This window comes from Arachis ipaensis, chromosome B5 (assembly GCF_059453495.1).
Source record: "Arachis ipaensis isolate K30076 ecotype BB chromosome B5, ASM5945349v1, whole genome shotgun sequence".
NCBI classification, from domain to species: Eukaryota; Viridiplantae; Streptophyta; class Magnoliopsida; order Fabales; family Fabaceae; genus Arachis; species Arachis ipaensis.
In genome coordinates, this window is record NC_142440.1 from 100726537 (window position 1) to 100745354 (window position 18818).

The 18818-nt window shown below is 36.1% G+C and overlaps 1 non-coding gene across 1 annotated transcript; it reads right to left on the bottom strand.

The window, feature by feature from the left end:
- Window positions 1–18127: 18127 nt before the first annotated feature.
- LOC148565160 (small nucleolar RNA R71) lies at window positions 18128–18235 on the bottom strand. The gene has a single exon (XR_015885450.1). It is a non-coding gene; the product is annotated as a small nucleolar RNA R71 (small nucleolar RNA).
- Between the last annotated feature and the right edge of the window lie 583 nt (window positions 18236–18818).

An 18818-nucleotide genomic window follows, 5' to 3' on the forward strand; every position in this document is an offset into this window, starting at 1 on the left:
TCTGTTTACAACCGTACTAGTTTCGACAAGGTGAAGATTTTTCTCTTGAACTTATGATTTGGTTATTCTGTATATCGTGGTTTAAAATGTTGCTTTGACTAAAACTGGAAAGAACATGAATTAAAGATCATTGAAAAAATTAGTTTCTATAAACTAATTTCGAGAAGTAATATTTGGTAAATTAAATATGAATAAGCTATATTTTGTATTTTGGTCACTGATTGAACCTCTTTGAATACATGAAATCGTATTTATTTAATGTTTTAATATTTTCTAAAAGAACAAGTAGAATATCAAAAACAACATAGATGTCGAATGTGAAATCACCAACGCCGGCCGTGAAACATGGGTGCTGGCCATGAAATCATCAACGCTAGGAGTTCCTCCCTTTAAAATGATATATATATATATATAATATCTTAAGTATATTTAAAGATATAATAGTACAGAAAAGCATATCTGGTGAGGCAGACTTCTGTACTGATAGTTTAGTATGCCAGTCTTCTCATTTATTAAGATATATTATAAAATATTTAAATAGGTAAGATTAAAATACATGGAGATAGTGTGATAACCGATGTGATAAAGTGCATATTGCATAGTAGGAGTCTTATCGAATGATTAGGTGTACAGTTGTCATTAATTTGAGATGACGTCAATGGTCAATACCAAAGTTAGTGTAAAGTAATGGCTCTTCCCATATAGCTGGCTTGGAAGGCTGTAGTGCAGCCAATAGGATGGGCCATGGGATCGTAAGTTGTTTATTTTTTTTTTTTTTTTTGGAATGACTCAATTTGGGATAAGTGCTTAGAATTTCTTTTGGAATTAATGGAGCTGGGCTGAGAATTTATTTAGAATGCAAATTAAAGGAAGCAATAAGTATATATGAAAAAATATAATTAAAGAATATTATTTCTAATATTGTGGGTGAGTATGTTTAAGTAGAGTTTGATATATGACCAAAAAAAAGAAAAATTATTCTAAAGAACCGTTAGAAAGATTTAATTATTAAAAATAATCTTTAATACTAAAATCTTTTTATAAAGAGATAAATATATCGTTAATTATTTTTTATTTATTTTTTATAATTTTTTTGTTGATAATTTTTCTTAAAAATGTAGTAATTTTTATTAATTATTTATTTATTTATTTTTGTGATCTTTACTCAATAAAAAAAGACAAAAGATTACAAAAATAAAAAATTAATAAATAAATAATAAAAATTATTAAAATTTTAAAAGAAATAAAAATTACTAATATAAAAATTATAAAAAATAAATAAATAAATAATTAAAAATATATTATTCTCTTTATAAAAAGATTTGGTCATTGTTATACCCCTATCCTTTTCTACAAGTTTGAAATGCCATGATTTAGAGTCATTCATATTTAATATAAAGGGTAAAATACTAAATTGGTCCTACATTTGGGCGTAATTCTATTTTGGTCCTTAAGATTTAAAGTGTCCTATTTGAATCCAAAAAAGTTTCATTTAGTTTTAATATAGTCTCACCGTGAGATCAAAATTAAATAATTAAAGAAATATCCATAGCAGTACAAGAAAAAGGACGATAATCTATAAAATAAGTACAAGCTCTATAGACACAAAATTAACCGTGAATGCATCAATACATTTATTTATCATTTTTCATAATTCTATAGAAAATATTTCATTTAAATTGTAAGGAAAATAATAAATAAATGTATTGATGCATCCACTATTGATTTTGTGCCTTTGGAGGTTGTACTTATTCTCCTGATTATCAACCTTGTTCTTGTACTGCTGTCATGTAGGACATCTCGTTAATTATTTAACTTTGATCTCACGGTGGGACTATAGTGAAGCTAAATGAAACTTATTTGAATTCAAATACGACACTTTAAATCTTAAGGAATAAAACAGGATTTCGCCCAAAAATAAGAGACTAATTTAGTACTTTACCCTAATATAAAAGAAATTATCGGTTCAGATGTAACAACCGTCCTTCACCCATTCTAGAAACAAAATTAAATTCGAAATTTGAAAATCAGTCCAGAGATGGGCTTAGAATTTTGAATTATGGATAGGAATCTAGTAACCGCCGTTCGTTTGAATTTGAAATTATCCCAACCACCCTATCACCAAAAATATATAAATAGAAGTGCACCAATAGGTAGAAGATCACCCATCTCAAACATTAATCCTTCTCCTTCTCTCTCTACAAAAATATTCTGTGTGCAAGTACAAGAGGCAAGCTCATAGGCAATAAAGAGGCGTTAGGAAAAGAGTAGGGAATTATGCTTTTTACTTTTATGTTTGGCATGTATTATGCTCTATTATTAATTTTACCATCTATGCATGTTATCATGTTTCGGTGTCTTATGGCATTAATTATCTTTTTCCTCTCCTTTATCCACATTGATCATGTTTGTCCATTATGTTATTCATATCCTCTTAAGTCATTATTACATGCCTTCTTATAAGTTTTATTCAATTATTTAATATGCCCTATTTTCATTATGTGCATTTATATGATCTTTTATGCCATTATATTATTAATATTCCTTTAGGGACGAGAGTACATACCCTTTTATAAATTTTATTCAATTATTTAATATGTCCTATTTTCATTATGTGCATTTATATGATCTTTTAGTTTATGCCATTGTATTATTAATATTCCTTTAGGGTCGAGAGTAGATAACCTTTTATAAGTTTTATTCAATTATTTAATATGCCCTATTTTCTGTACTTTAATATGATCTTTCAATTTATGTCATTATGTTACTAATATCTCTTTAATTAGAGGGTACATGCCTATACTGTGCCATATAACTAGGGTCTCATTGTTTTCCATGTCCCTTTTATCACCATATTTGTCTATTTTCTTGCATAATTTATTCTTGTATGATTTTCTTTTTGTGTATACCTAAACAACCCTATTTGTAAATTGAACTGAGGGAATGATCATTCGGTAAGAGAAGGTGACCCCCAAAGACAAGATATCGATATGATCCCTCAGTAAAGGAGGGTGATCGATCGAGATGATCCTTTGGTAAGGGAAGGTGATCACCGAAACGTTCGGGATAAGAACCTTCGGTAAGGGAAGGGGACTCCCAATTTTATACCGGTTTAAGCTCAATACCTTCCATAAAAGCTACAAGTTAAGAAAGGAGAAGTATAAAGGAAAGTTTGATTATAATTATATTTTTAAGATTATTTTCTTAAGTTGTGATTATGTTTATGTTTCATAAGTTATTATCTTTTTTATTTGACTTTCCTATGTCAACAATACGTGCTTTTCTTTTATGCCTCTTATGTCTTATGTTTTCTGATGAACGGGATATTGATGGTTTAGAATTCACAAGTGAAGTCTCGTTGTAATATAGTTTCTAAACCAAACAATAATCCTTTCATACAAAAGATTGTTCGTCACAAGTAACAAACCCCTAATAAAATATTTTAACCGAAGTATTTAAATCTTGGGTCGTCTCTCAAGGAATTGCAGGGAAGTATGATTTATTATTAGTTATGAAAAAGTATCTTTTTGGGGTTTTTGAATAATGAATGGGAAAAGTGAATTGTAGGAATTAAAGTAATAACTAATAAAGCTCTTAGCAAGGTATGAAAACTGGAAATTTCATCCTAGTTATCCTTATCAATTGTGATGAGAATTATTCATTACTCCCACTTAGTTAACCTTTACTAAATAAAGGAAAGTCAAGTGGACTAATTAATTTGAATTCTCAAGTCCCAGTCAACTCCTAAGGAAAGACTAGCTTTAGAGGGATCCAAATCAACCAGTAAATTTCAATTATCAATCAACAAAGGAGTTTGATAACTCAAGTGTCACCAATTAATCAATTCAAACTAAGAACGTAAAAAGCTAAATTAAAATCATAAATCTGAAATACCTCAAATTACATAACATGAAGAGTTTATAAGCCAATTTGGCAACATAAGTAATTAGCAAGTGAAATAGAGAAACCAAAGCACTAGAGTAAATAAAAGTAGAAGAGAATTAAATTAAAGGAACATTGAACCTGGAATTGAGAAAACGAAAAAATCCTAATCCTAAAACCTAAGAGAGAGGAGAGAGCCTCTCTCCCTAAAAAACCACATCTAAAACCTAAAAATTGTTTATTATGAATGAATGATTCCTTTGCTTGATTCCCTCATTCTCTAGCCTCTATTCTGTGTTTCCGGGCTTGGATTTGGGCCGAAAAAGGATCCAGAAATCGCTGGGGGCGAATTCTGAAATTTTCTGCATGTGGCGTCTGTCACGCGTACGCGTAGGTCATGCATGCGCGTCATTTGGAAGTTTTCCTTGTCACGCGTACGTGTCAATCATGCGTACGCGTCGCTCGTGCTCTGCGCTAGGCACGCGTCCGTGTCGTCCATGCGCGCGCGTCGCTGCCATTTTCTTCAAAACTTCATTTTTGCGCGTTCCTTCCACTTTTGCATGTTTCCTTTCTGTCCTCTAAGCCATTCCTGTCCTATAAAGCCTGAAAATACTCAACACACAGGTCACGGCATCGAATGGTAATAAAGGATAATTAAAATTAACAATTTTAAGGCTTAAGAAACATGTTTTCACATATATCACATAATAAGGAAGGAATTGTAAAACCATGCAAATTATATAAATAAGTGGGTGAATAATTGATAAAAACTACTCAATTGAGCACAAGATAAATCATAAAATAGTGGTTTATCAACCTCCCCACACTTAAACATTAGCATGTCCTCATGCTAAATTCAAGAGAAACTAAAAAAAAGAGTGAAGGTAGAATGGTGGAATCTATGCAATACAATCTATCTAAATGCAAGCTACCTAAATGAATCATGCAATTCTAATTACTATCCACCTATATATATAAAGTTTACATGTGGTTAAATTGAGTTAAATTCTTCAAGGAAACATATATGCACAGCCAAAGGCTAAATCATGTTCAAACACATTCACAGTTGAGTTGAGTTAGTCAAAAGAGTTCACAAACTTGCAAGACAATCAATGATTAAACATGGATATATGGAAATGAGCTATTGAACCCTCACTGAATTTGTATATACACTCGAATCACTCAGTGTTTGGGGTTAATCACTCTACTCTTCTCTAGTCATGGTTTCTAAAACTTTGTTCTTCATCTAACCAATCAACAAATATTTAATGTACACATGCAAACATTATGAGGTCTTTTCAAGGTTATAATGGGGTTAAGGCAAAGGTGAGGGTATATATATATATGGCTAAGTGAGCTATAAATTGAATCCTTGATTAGTCTAAGATCTCACCTAACATATACATACTCTTATACAATTCTTAAATTATGCCTAGCTACCCAATTTTTCCATTTTTATATCACATACTCATGCACCAAATTATTTTTAATTTTATCACATATGCATTGATCTTTTTACTAAACTCATTATTGGGGTAATTTTGTCCCCTTATTTGCTTACTTAATTATAGGAAAATTAATTAATAAAAATTTTTTTAATTTTTATTTTTTTTAATTTTTAATTTTTTTTTGAAAAGTACATATAACTTATCAATGCACATAGTATTTTGATTATTTTGGTCTCACATGAGCATGCACCTAAATTTCAAATATTTTGTCAATTAAACACTTTCCTATCAACCCAAGTTCCCACAGTTTCTCCACACTTAGTTGATACACAATCTCTATCTTAAGCTAATCAAATATTCAATTTGGGGTATTTAATTTGTTTTGTTACTTAAGGCTAGTGATGTGGTAAAATATGGAATAATTGGGGGATTAAAGGCTAAAGGTGGCTAACAAGGGTGACATAAAAGGGTAGGCTATTTGGGATAAGTGAGCAGAAACAAGTAATGGCCTCAATCATATGCAAGCATGTAAATACATTCTATATTGGACATATAGAGTGGTACAAAATAAAGATTTCAAGTATAGAGAAGGAAACACACAGGAATGAAAACTATGGTTAAATAATGTAACCATGCAATTAAGCTCAAATCTCACAGGTTGTGTTCTTTGGCTCAAAAACCATATATCAGTTATGTATGTCATGCAAGTAAGAATAAAGAGTTCTAACTCAATCAATGTGAATCCTTGAATGGCTTTTGTAAAGAAATAAATACATTCCTTGGAAAAAAATGTCGTCAATTTACCAAAATTTATTATTATATATCTATATATATACTAAGTGGATTGTTGTGATTATGAAAATCTAAGAATTTCTAGTTTACTCTTTATTTTCAATTAAACCAAATTATCATATGCTAAAAGGGTAAACTAAACTAAATAATCCATATTTTCTATATCATAACTAATAAGCTAAGAGTACAAATCAAGCTAAATATCTAAGATATATACAGCCCAAAGTGCAAAATATAACAAAGTAGGAATAAACAGAAGTACAGCAAAAGAAATGTGCAAGTACTGAAAGAAATATAAGATAAAATAAAATAAAAATAAAAATACAGAAAAAGAAATAAAATAGGATGAAAAAGAGTCTGAAAGTAGTTCACCAAAATAAGATTCGCCAGAGATGGCGACCTCCTCACACTTATATAATAGCATCGTCCTCGATGCTCAGTCAGGCTGGGTGTGAAGAGTCGTCACCTCCAGAAGGGTGTGCTGATGCTGTCTCTATAGGCTCTGGCAATGAAGGTGCCTGAGGCTCTGCCTGTATAAGGGCTGGTGGATCTTCTAGCTGTGTCTGTGGAGGCTCCTCGTGCTGGGGCTCTGCCTGCTGGGGCTCTGCCCGTGCATCCTCCTCATGCTCATCCGCCTCCTCCTCAAATGGCTCTGATGGTGTGTCAGGCTCGGAGGGGATGTCAGTGTGTCCTGTCCTGATCATTAGCTTCAGATGTTTGTAGCGTCGCCTATTGCAACGCTCCATCCGATCTAGGCACTTAAATAGTCGGTGCACAAGGTGGTAAATGGGCTGGGAAGCAGGTGAGGGTGCTATGGGTGTGGGTGGCGCAGCAGGTGCTGAAGGGGCAGTAGAAGATGTGGCTACATCAGCGGAGGCAGTAAGAGAAGGCGGTCTGTAGCCCAGAGCCTCGAACTTTCTGCCATGTGGGATGATCTTCCTGCAGTCGGCGACTGGTGGTCTCTCATCCTCAGGCTCCCATGGTACCTCAGCTCGGCAGCCCAACTGGGTAATCAAATAGAGGAATGGCAGAGTGCCTCGGACATGAACTTTAGCCATGGAGTGATGTATAAATCGGGGAAGGTACAGGTCTTTGCCTTCCATCACGCACCAGATAAGATTAATCATGGCGGCTGGCACCTCAGTCTCGTGAGTGCTCGGCATCACAGAGTTGCTCAGAATTTGTTGCCATAGCCGAGCATCATCATTCAGATAAATAATTTTTATGCCTTTTGGGTTCACTGTGGACTTACCCATAACCCATGGGACAGCTGGATCAATGGATATGGTTCGCTTTACTGCCTCCCAATCAAAAGTCATAAATCTCATAACTTCCTCAGCCTTTTGGTAACCGTCTGGTTCATCTGACTTAGGCTGAAAATAGAGGATATCTTCAATGGCCTCCTCAGTAACTAAAATCTGCTTCCCTCTGAGCTGCACTGCATCCAGGGTCGTCTTATAATAGTTGCAGTAAAATTCTCTGACCCAGGATGCATTAACCTCAGTCAAATTTCTCTCCAGAACGAACCAGCCTCTCTGTTTTATCTGTTCTGTAGTGTACTGTTGTAGTTCAGCTAGAATTCTGAGGGTCTTTTCCAAGTATAGGTGCCTTTTAGTCCCAAAGACATCATATTTTAGTTCACAGTAACGATTTGCGAACTTGCTTGGATCAGTGGCAGGCACGAGTTGATCGGTTTTTTCCTGCAGAGTAAAGTTCTTCTCACGCCAGGAATTATCATGTAGTATATCTAATAGAGCGGTAGATGATTCTCCTCTTTTTCTTTTACATGTGCCTGGTTTAGCTTTTCCTTTCCCTTTTGGATCAGACATCCTGAAAAACAGAGGTTCTAGGATACAATTTAGCAAACCAAAGCAGAAAAACAGGAAGGCACATAGGAAGCAAGCAATTTAAGCAGTAGATGTGCAAAGCTAAAAGTTAAGAAAGGAGAAGTATAAAGAAAAGTTTGATTATAATTATATTTTTAAGATTATTTTCTTAAGTTGTGATTATGTTTATGTTTCATAAGTTATTATTCTTTCTATTTGACTTGTCTATGTCAACATTACGTGCTTTTCTTTTATGCCTATTATGTCTTATATTTTCCAAGAAATGTTCATAATAAATGCCATGCAATATGATTTTTTTAAAATCCCGCATGTGGGCTGGAGGTGTTACATAGCACTCCTACTGAGACTTTTTAAGTTCTCATCCCTTGTTTTTTCCATACTATCTCCAGAGGAACATGGCGCAGCGGATAGAGACGACGTAGCGCCCCCTGAGGGTAACTTCTGAATATGACCCCTCGAAGCATGCGTAGGTATTTACAACCACTACTACCGTACTCCAAACTATCTACTTAGGTCGAGATTTCGTAGAAAGAGACTCCTAGCTGCTTGTCGTAACCTTCTTAGATACGAACACTTCAACACTCAAGAAATGGTCACCCGAGGTGGTGTATCTCGAATCAGATTCCAAGACAGAGGAAGAGGAATCCGACAGCCCTAGCCAGGAGGAGGACCCAATGGAGGAAGATCCAGAGGAAGAGTTGACCTCTTGCGGAAGTCCAAAGGTAGAGTACGTGGCCTATTCCCCCACTTCGGCACTGGTGCACGAAATCGTGATCGTTCCTTCCTTGGTAACGGCGCTAAAAACTAATTACGCACGTTCATGTTCTTAATTCTGTTCACAACTTCGCACAACTAACCAGCAAGTGCACTGGGTCGTCTAAGTAATAAACCTTACGTGAGTTTGAAGCTCGTCACAACCATCCCTTCCCAGATCCTACTCGGAATACCACAGACAAGGTTTAGACTTTTCGGATCTCAAGAATGGCCGTCCATGGGTTCTAACTTATACCACGAAGATTCTAATATCTCAGACTCAGTCCCCTGTATTAGATATCCAAGAGATACCCATTCAATCTAAGGTAGAACGGAAGTGGTTGTCAGGCACGCGTTCATGAGTTGGGAATGGTGATGACTGTCACGATCATCACATTCATATTGAAGTGCGAATGAATATCTTAGAAGTGGAATAAGCTTGAATTGAGTAGAAAACAGTAGTACTTTGCATTAATTCATGAGGAACAGCAGAGCTCCACACCTTAATCTATGGTGTGTAGAAACTCTACCGTTGAAAAATACATAAGTGATAAAGTTCAGGCATGGCCGAATGGCCAGCCCCCATAAAGGTCTAAGATTGCATAAAACTAATCAGAGATCTCCCATTATAATAGTAAAAAGTCCTATTTATACTAAACTAGTTACTAGGGTTTACAGAAATGAGTAAATGATGCAGAAATCCACTTCCGGGGCCCACTTGGTGTGTGCTTGGGCTGAGCATTGAGCTTTACACGTGTAGAGGCTTCTCTTGGAGTTGAACGCCAGTTTGTAACCTGTTTCTGGCGTTTAACTCCACTTTGTAACCTGTTTCTGGCGTTTGACTCCAGAATGCAGCATGGAACTGGCGTTGAACGCCAACTCACGTCGTCTATCCTTATTCAAAGTATGGACTATTATATATTCCTGGAAAGCCCTGGATATCTACTTTCCAACGCAATTGAGAGCGTTCCATTTGGAGATATATAGCTCCAAAAAATCCATTTCGAGTGCAGGGAGGTGAGAATCCAACAGCATCAGCAGTCCTTTTTCAGCCTGAATCAGATTTTTGCTCAAGTCCCTCAATTTCAGCCAGAAAATACCTGAAATCACAGAAAAATACACAAACTCATAGTAAAGTCTAGAAATGTGATTTTTATTTAAAAACTAATAAAAATATTCTAAAAACTAACTAAATTATACTAAAAACTATGTAAAAACAATGCCAAAAAGCGTATAAATTATCCGCTCATCACAACACCAAACTTAAATTGTTGCTTGTCCCCAATCAACTGAAAATCAAATAGGATAAAAAGAAGAGAATATACTATAAATTCCAAAATATCAATGAAACTTAGCTCCAATCAGATGAGCGGGACTTGTAGCTTTTTGCCTCTTGAATAGTTTTGGCATCTCACTTCATCCATTGAAGTTCAGAATGATTGGCATCTATAGGAACTCAGAGTTCAAATTGTGTTATTGATTCTCCTAGTTCAGTATGTTGATTCTTGAACACAACTACTTTATGAGTCTTGGCCGTGGCCCTAAGCACTTTGTTTTCCAGTATTACCACCGAATACATAAATGCCACAGACACATAATTGGGTAAACCTTTTCAGATTGTGACTCAGCTTTGCTAAAGTCCCCAATTAGAGGTGTCCAGGGTTCTTAAGCACACTTTTTTTTTTGCTTGGACCTTGACTTTAACCGCTCAGTCTCAAGTTTTCACTTGACACCTTCAAGCCACAAGCACATGGTTAGGGACAGCTTGGTTTAGCCGCTTAGGCCAGGAGTTTATTCCTTTAGGCCCTCCTATCCACTGATGCTCAAAGCCTTGGATCCTTTTTATTTTACCCTTGCCTTTTGGTTTTAAGGGCTATTGGCTTTTTGCTCTTCCCTTTTGGTTTTAAGAGCTTTTGGCTTTTTCTGCTTGCTTTTCTTTTTCTTTCTATTTTTTTTTGCCATTTTCTTCTCTTTTTTTTTCTGCAAGCTTTTGTATTCACTGCTTTTTCTTGCTTCAAGAATCATTTTTATGGTTTTTCAGATTATCAAATAACATGTCTCCTTTTCATCATTCTTTCAAGAGCCAACATATTTAACATTCATAAACAACAATTTCAAAAGACATATGCACTGTTCAAGCATTCATTCAGAAAACAAAAAGTATTGTCACCACATCAAAATAATTAAACTAGTTTCAAGGATGAATTCGAAACCATGTACTTCTTGTTCTTTTGTAATTAAAACATTTTTCATTTAAGAGAGGTGATGGATTCATAGGACATTCATAACTTTTAGACATAGACACTTAAATACTAATGATCATGTAATAAGACAAAAACATAAATAAATATAGAGCTCAAAAATCGAAAAACAGGAAAATAAATAAATAAGAAGATTAAGGAATGAGTCCACCTTAGTGAGGGTGGCGTCTTCCTCCTCTTGAAGAACCAATGGTGCTCTTAAGCTCCTCTATGTCTCTTCCTTGACTTTATTGTTCCTCCCTCATAGCTCTTTGATCTTCTCTAATTTCATGGAGGATGATGGAGTGCTCTTGGTGCTCCACCCTTAGTTGTCCCATGTTGGAACTTAATTCTCCTAGGGAGGTATTGATTTTCTCCCAATAGTTTTGTGGAGGGAAGTGCATCCCTTGAGGCATCTCAGGAATTTCATAGTGAGGAATCTCCTCATGCTCATGTTGAGGTCCATGATCTCTTGTTTGCTCCATCCTTTTCTTAGTAATGGGCTTATCCTCTTCAATGAGGATGTCTCCCTCTATGTCAATTCCAGCCGAATTGCAGAGGTAGCAAATAAGGTGAGGAAAGGCTAACCTTGCCAAAGTAGAGGACTTGTCAGCCACCTTGTAGAGTTCTTGAGGTATAATCTCATGAACTTCCACTTCCTTCCCAATCATGATACTGTGGATCATGATGGCCCAGTCTATAGTAACTTCAGACCAGTTGCTAGTAGGAATGATTGAGTGTTGAATGAACTCCAACCATCCTCTAGCTACTGGTTTGAGGTCAAGCCTTCTCAATTGAACCAGCTTACCTCTTGAGTCAATTTTCCATTGAGCTCCTTCCACACATATGTCCATAAGGACTTGGTCCAACCTTTGATCAAAGTTGACCCTTCTAGTGTAGGGGCGTGCGTTCTCTTCCATCATTGACAAGTTGAACGCCAGCCTTACATTTTCCGGACTGAAATCTAAGTATTTCTCCCGAACCATGGTGAGCCAATGCTTTGGATTCAGGTTCACACTTTGATCATGGTTTCTGGTGATCCATGCATTTGCATAGAACTCTTGAACCATTAGGATCCCGACTTGTTGAATGGGGTTGGTGAGAACTTCCCAACCTCTTCTTTGGATCTCAAGTCAGATCTCCGGATACTCATTCTTTTTGAGTTTGAAAGGGACATCAGGGATCACTTTCTTCTTGGCCACAACTTCATAGAAGTGGTCTTGATGGACTTTTGAGATGAATCTCTCCATCTCCCATGACTCAGAGGTGGAAGCAATTGCCTTCCCTTTCCTATTTCTAGAGGTTTCTCTGGCCTTAGGTGCCATAAATGGTTATGGAAAAACAAAAAGCAATGATTTTACCACACCAAACTTAAAATGTTTGCTCGTCCCCGAGCAAAAGAAGAATGAGGGAAAGAGGAGAAGAAGAGAAATAGAGGAGAGGGAGAGAGAGGTGTTTTCGGCCACGGGGTGAAGTTAGGGTTGTGTTGTGTGAAAACGAAGAATGAATGATGGGTTTATATAGGAGTGGGGGGAGGGTGAAGTTTCAGCCATTAGGGTTGGTTTTGGGAGGGAAATTATTTTGAATTTGAAGGTAAGTGGGGTTTTTGGGGAAGAGAGGGTGGATGTGAGTGGTGAAGAGGTGATGGAGAAGAGTGATTGAGTTGATTGGTGAGGGGTATTTGGGGAAGAGTGTTATGAAAAGGTGTGAAGAGGAGAGAAAAAAGGTAGGTGGGGTTCCTGTGGGTCCATAGATCCTGAGGTGTCAAGGATTTTCCATCCCTGCACCTTTTAGACGTGTAAAACGCCCTATACATGCAATCCTGGCGTTTAACACCAGACTGCTGCCTGTTTCTGGCATTAAAACGCCCAATTGTTTCTTGTTTCTGGTGTTTAACGCCAGGTAGGTGCCTGTTTCTGGCGTTAAACGCCAGACAGATGCTTGTTTCTGGCGTTTAAATGCCAGACTGCTCTCCTCCAAGGTGTGCTAGTTTTCATTCTATTTTTCATTCTATTTTTTATTTTTCAGTAGTTTTTGTGACTTCACATGATCATCAACCTAGAGAAAACATAAAATAACAATAGAAAATAAATAAATATAATTAAATAACATTGGGTTGCATCCCAACAAGCACTTCTTTAATGTCAATAGCTTGACAGTGAGCTCTCATGGAGCCTCACAGATAATCAGAGCAAGGTTGGAACCTCCCAACACCAAACTTAGAGTTTGAATGTGGGGGTTCAACACCAAACTTAAAGTTTGATTGTGGGGGCTTTGGTTGACTCTGCAGTGAGAGAAGCTCTTCATGCTTCCTCTCCATGGTTATAGAAGGAGATCCTTGAGTTTTAAATACAAGGTAGTCCTCATTCAGTTGAAGGATCAATTCTCCTCTGTCCACATCAATCACAGCTCTTGCTGTGGCTAGGAAGGGTCTTCCAAGGATGATGGATTCATCCTCATACTTTCCCGTATCCAGGATTATGAAATCAGCAGGGATGAAAAGGCCTTCAACCTTTACTAGCACGTCTTCTACTTGTCCATAAGCCTGTTTTCTTGAGTTGTCTGCCATCTCTAATGAGATTCTGGCAGCTTGCACCTCAAAGATTCCCAGTTTCTCCATTACAGAGAGTGGCATGAGGTTTATCCCTGATCCAAGGTCACATAGAGCCTTCTCAAAGGTTATGGTAACTATGGTACAAGGTATTAAGAACTTTCCAGGATCTTGTTTCCTCTGAGGTAATTTCAGTTGATCCAGATCACTCAGTTCATTGGTGAGCAAGGGAGGTTCATCTTCCCAAGTCTCATTACCAAATAATTTGGCATTCAGCTTCATGATTGCACCAAGGTACTTAGCAACTTGCTCTTCAGTAACATCTTCATTCTCTTCAGAAGAATACTCATCAAAGCTCATGAATGGCATAAGGAGGTTCAATGGAATCTCTATGGTCTCTAGATGAGCCTCAGATTCCTTTAGTTCCTCAGAGGAAAACTCCTTATTGATCATTGGACGTCCCAGGAGGTTTTCCTCACTGGGATTCACGTCCTTTCCCTCCCTTGTAGGTTCGGCCATGATGGTTGATGAGCGGATAATTTATACGCTTTTCGGCATTGTTTTTAGTATGTTTTTAGTAGAATCGAGTTACTTTTAGGGATGTTTTCATTAGTTTTTATGTTAAATTCACATTTCTGGACTTTACTATGAGTTTGTGTGTTTTTCTGTGATTTCAGGTATTTTCTGGCTGAAATTGAGGGACTTGAGCAAAAATCAAATTCAGAGGTTGAAGAAGGACTGCTGATGCTGTTGGATTCTGACCTCCCTGCATTCAAAGTGAATTTTCTAGAGCTATAGAACTCAAAAGGGCGCGCTTCTAATTGCGTTGGAACGTAGACATCCAGGGCTTTCCAGCAATGTATAATAGTTCATACTTTGAACGAGTTTAGATGACGTAAAAGGGCGTTGAACGCCAGTTTTACGCTGCTGTCTGGAGTTAAATGCCAGAAACAAGTCACAAACCAGAGTTGAACGCCAGAAATACGTTACAACCTGGCGTTCAACTCTAGAAAGAACCTCTGCACGTGTAACATTCAAGCTCAGCCCAAGCACATACCAAGTGGGCCCCGAAAGTGGATTTATGCATCAATTACTCACTTCTGTAAACCCTAGTAGCTAGTTTATTATAAATAGAACTTTTTATTATTGTATTAGACATCCTGGGACGTTTTGTTCTTAAATCATGGGGGCTGGCCATTCGGCCATGCCTGAACCTTTCACTTATGTATTTTCAACGGTAGAGTTTCTACACTCCATAGATTAAGGTGTGGAGCTCTGCTGTTCCTCAAAGATTAATGCAAAGTACTACTATTTTCTATTCAATTCAACTTATTTCGCTTCTAAGATATTCATTCGCACTTCAACCTGAATGTGATGAACGTGACAATCATCATCATTCCCCATGAACGCGTGCCTGACAACCACTTCCGATCTACCTTCGATTGAATGATTATCTCTTAGATCTCTTAATCAGAATCTTTGTGGTGTAAGCTAGATTGATGGCGGCATTCATGAGAATCCGGAAGGTCTAAACCTTGTCTGTGGTATTCTGAGTAGGATTCTGGGATTGAATGGCTGTGACGAGCTTCAAACTCGCGAGTGCTGGGCGTAGTGACAGACGCAAAAGGAGGGTGAATCCTATTCCAGCATGATCGAGAACCTCAAATGATTAGCCATGCTGTGACAGAGCATTTGATCCATTTTCACAAGAGGAGGGGATGTAACCATTGACAACGGTGATGCCCTTGCATAAAGCCAGCCATGGAAAGGAGTAAGACTGATTGGATGAAGACAGCGGGAAAGCAGAGATTCAGAGGAACGAAAGCATCTCTACACGCTTATCTAAATTTCTCACCAATGAATTACATAAGTGTTTCTATCCTTATTTTCTGTTTAATTAGTATTATTTTCGAAAACTCCATAATCAATTATTATCCGCCTGACTGAGATTTACAAGGTGACCATAGCTTGCTTCATACCAACAATCTCCGTGGGATCGATCCTTACTCACGTAAGGTTTCTTACTTGGACGACCCAGTGCACTTGCTGGTTAGTTGTGTCGAAGTTGTGACAAATTATGAATTGAGATTAGAGCACCAAGTTTTGGAGCCATTACCAGAGATCACAATTTCGTGCACCAAGTTTTTAGCGCCGTTGCCGGGGATTGTTCGAGTTTTCGGCAAGCTTTTGGTCCGGTAACATCAGTGCCAAATTTTGATCCGGCAACAACACCAAGTTTTTGGCGCCGTTGTCGGGGATTGTTTGAGTTTGGACAACTGACGGTTCATCCTGTTGCTCAGATTAGGTAATTTTCTTCTTATTTTGTTTTCAAAAAGTTTTCAAAAATCTTTCAAAAATTTTTCTTTTGTTTTCAAAAAAAATAAAAATGTTTTCAAAAATATATTTTTCTTCAGAATTTTTAAGAATGAATTCTAGAGTTTCATGAAGCATGTTGAAGCATGCTGGCTATAAAACCATGTCTAAATTCTTTTGGACAGAGGTTTTGGATTAAAATTGAATGAATTACACTCATATTTTTACTAAAGCTTGGCTGGCTATTAAGCCATGCCTGACCCTTTGATTGGAGCTTTAGACTAAAGAGCATAAGATTTCTGGAATTCATATTAAAAATTTTGAAATCCTTATTTTTCTTTTTCAAATAATTTTTGAAAAATCCAAACAAAAAAATTAGAAAATCATAAAAATCAAAAATATTTCATGTTCCTTGTTTGAGTCTTGAGTCAAGTTGAAAGTTTGGTGTCAATTGCATATTCATCTTGCATTTTTCGAAAAATTCATGCATTCATGGTGTTCTTCATGATCTTCAAGTTGTTCTTGGTAAGTCTTCTTGTTTGATCTTGATGTTTTCTTATTTTGCATCTTTTCTTGTTTTTCATGTGCATTTTTGCATTCATAGTGTCTAAACATGAAAGATTTCTAAGTTTGGTGTCTTGCATGTTTTCTTTGCATATAAAAATTTTCAAAAATAAGTCTTGATGTTCATCATGACATTCAAAGTGTTCTTGGTGTTCATCTTGACATTCATAGCATTCTTGCATACATTCCTTGCTTTGATCCATAACTTTCATGCATTGCATCATTTTGCATGTTTTTCTCTCTCATCATAAAAATTCAAAAATCAAAAAAATATCTTCCCCTTTTTCTCTATCAAATTTCAAAAATTAGATTTGACTTTTTCAAAAATTTTTAAAATCTAGTTGTTTCTTATGAGTCAAATCAAATTTTCAATTTAAAAATCTTATATTTTTCAAAATCTTTTTCAAAAATCAAATTTTTCATTTTTCTTATTTATTTTTGAAAATTATAAAAATATTTTTCAAAAATCTTTTTCTTAATTTTATATCATAATTTTCGAAAATAACATCATCAATTAATGTTTTGATTCAAAAAATTTCAAGTTTGTTACTTGCTTGTTAAGAAAGATTCAAACTTTGAGTTCTAGAATCATATCTTGTGATTTCTTGTGAATCAAGTCATTAATTGTGATTTTTAAAATCAAATCTTTTTCAAAATTAATTTCAATCATATTTTTTCAAAAATATCCTCTTATCTTATCTTTTTCAAAATTTGATTTTAAAATATCTTTTCCAACTCCTTATCTTCTTATTTTTTTTCAAAATTGATTTTCAAATTTGTTTCAACTAACTAACTAACTTTTTGTTTGTTTCTTATCTTTTTCAAAACTACCAAACTAACTCTCTTTCTCTAATTTTCGAAAATATCTTCCCTCTTTTTCAAAATTTCTTTTTAATTAACTAGTTATTTTAATTTTTTATTTTAATTTTTGAAAAATTACTAACCTTTTTCAAAAACTATTTTCGAAAATCACTAACTCTTTTTCAAAAAAATTATTTTCGAAAATTCTCCTTCTCTCTCATCTCCTTCTGTTCATTCATCTACTAACATCTCTTCCTCACATCACTCACCAAAAATCCGAACTCCCTCTCTCTCTCTGAGTTCAGATTTTCTTCTTCTTTTCTTCTACTCACACAGGGACCTCTATACTGTGGTAAAAAGGATCCCTATTATTATTATTATTTTTCTGTCCCTCTTTTTCATATGAGCAGGAGCAAGGACAAGAATATTCTTGTTAAAGCAGATCCAGAACCTGAAAGGACTCTGAAGAAGTAACTAAGAGAAGCTAAATTACAACAATCCAGAGAGAACCTTTCAGAAATTTTCGAACAGGAAGAGGAGATGGCAACCGAAAATAATAATAATGCAAGGAGAATGCTTGGTGACTTCACTGCACCTAATTCCAATTTACATGGAAGAAGTATCTCCATTCCTGCCATTGGAGCAAACAACTTTGAGCTGAAACTTCAGCTAGTTTCTCTTATGCAGCAGAACTGCAAGTTTCATGGACTTCCATCTGAAGATCCTTTTCAGTTCTTAACTGAATTCTTGCAGATATGTGATACTGTTAAGACTAATGGAGTAGATCCTGAAGTCTACAGGCTCATGCTTTTCCCCTTTGCTGTAAGAGACAGAGCTAGAGTATGGTTGGACTCTCAACCTAAGGATAGCCTGAACTCTTGGGATAAGCTGGTCAAGGCTTTCTTAGCCAAGTTCTTTCCTCCTCAAAAGCTGAGTAAGCTTAGAGTGGATGTTCAGACCTTCAGACAGAAAGAAGGTGAATCCCTCTATGAAGCTTGGGAGAGATACAAAGGACTGACCAAAAAGTGTCCTTCTGACATGCTTTCAGAATGGACCATCCTGGACATATTCTATGATGGTCTATCTGAATTAGCTAAAATGTCATTGGATACCTCTGCAGGTGGATCCATTCACCTAAAGAAAACCCCTGCAGAAGCTCAAGAACTCATTGACATGGTTGCTAATAACCAGTTCATGTACACTTCTGAGAGGAATCCTGTAAGTAATGGGACGCCTATGAAGAAGGGAGTTCTTGAAATTGATACTCTGAATGCCATATTGGCTCAGAATAAAATATTGACTCAGCAAGTCAATATGATTTCTCAGAGTCTGAATGGAATGCAAGCTGTATCCAACAGTACTCAAGAGGCATCTTCTGAAGAAGAAGCTTATGATCCTGAAAACCCTGCAATAGCAGAAGTAAATTACTTAGGTGAACCTTATAGGAACACCTATAATCCATCATGGAGAAATCATCCAAATCTCTCATGGAAGGATCAAAAGCCTCAACAAGGCTTTAACAATGGTGGAAGAAATAGGTTTAACAATAGTAAACCTTTTCCATCATCCACTCAGCAAGAGACAGAGAACTCTGAACAAAATACCTCTAATTTAGCAAACTTAGTCT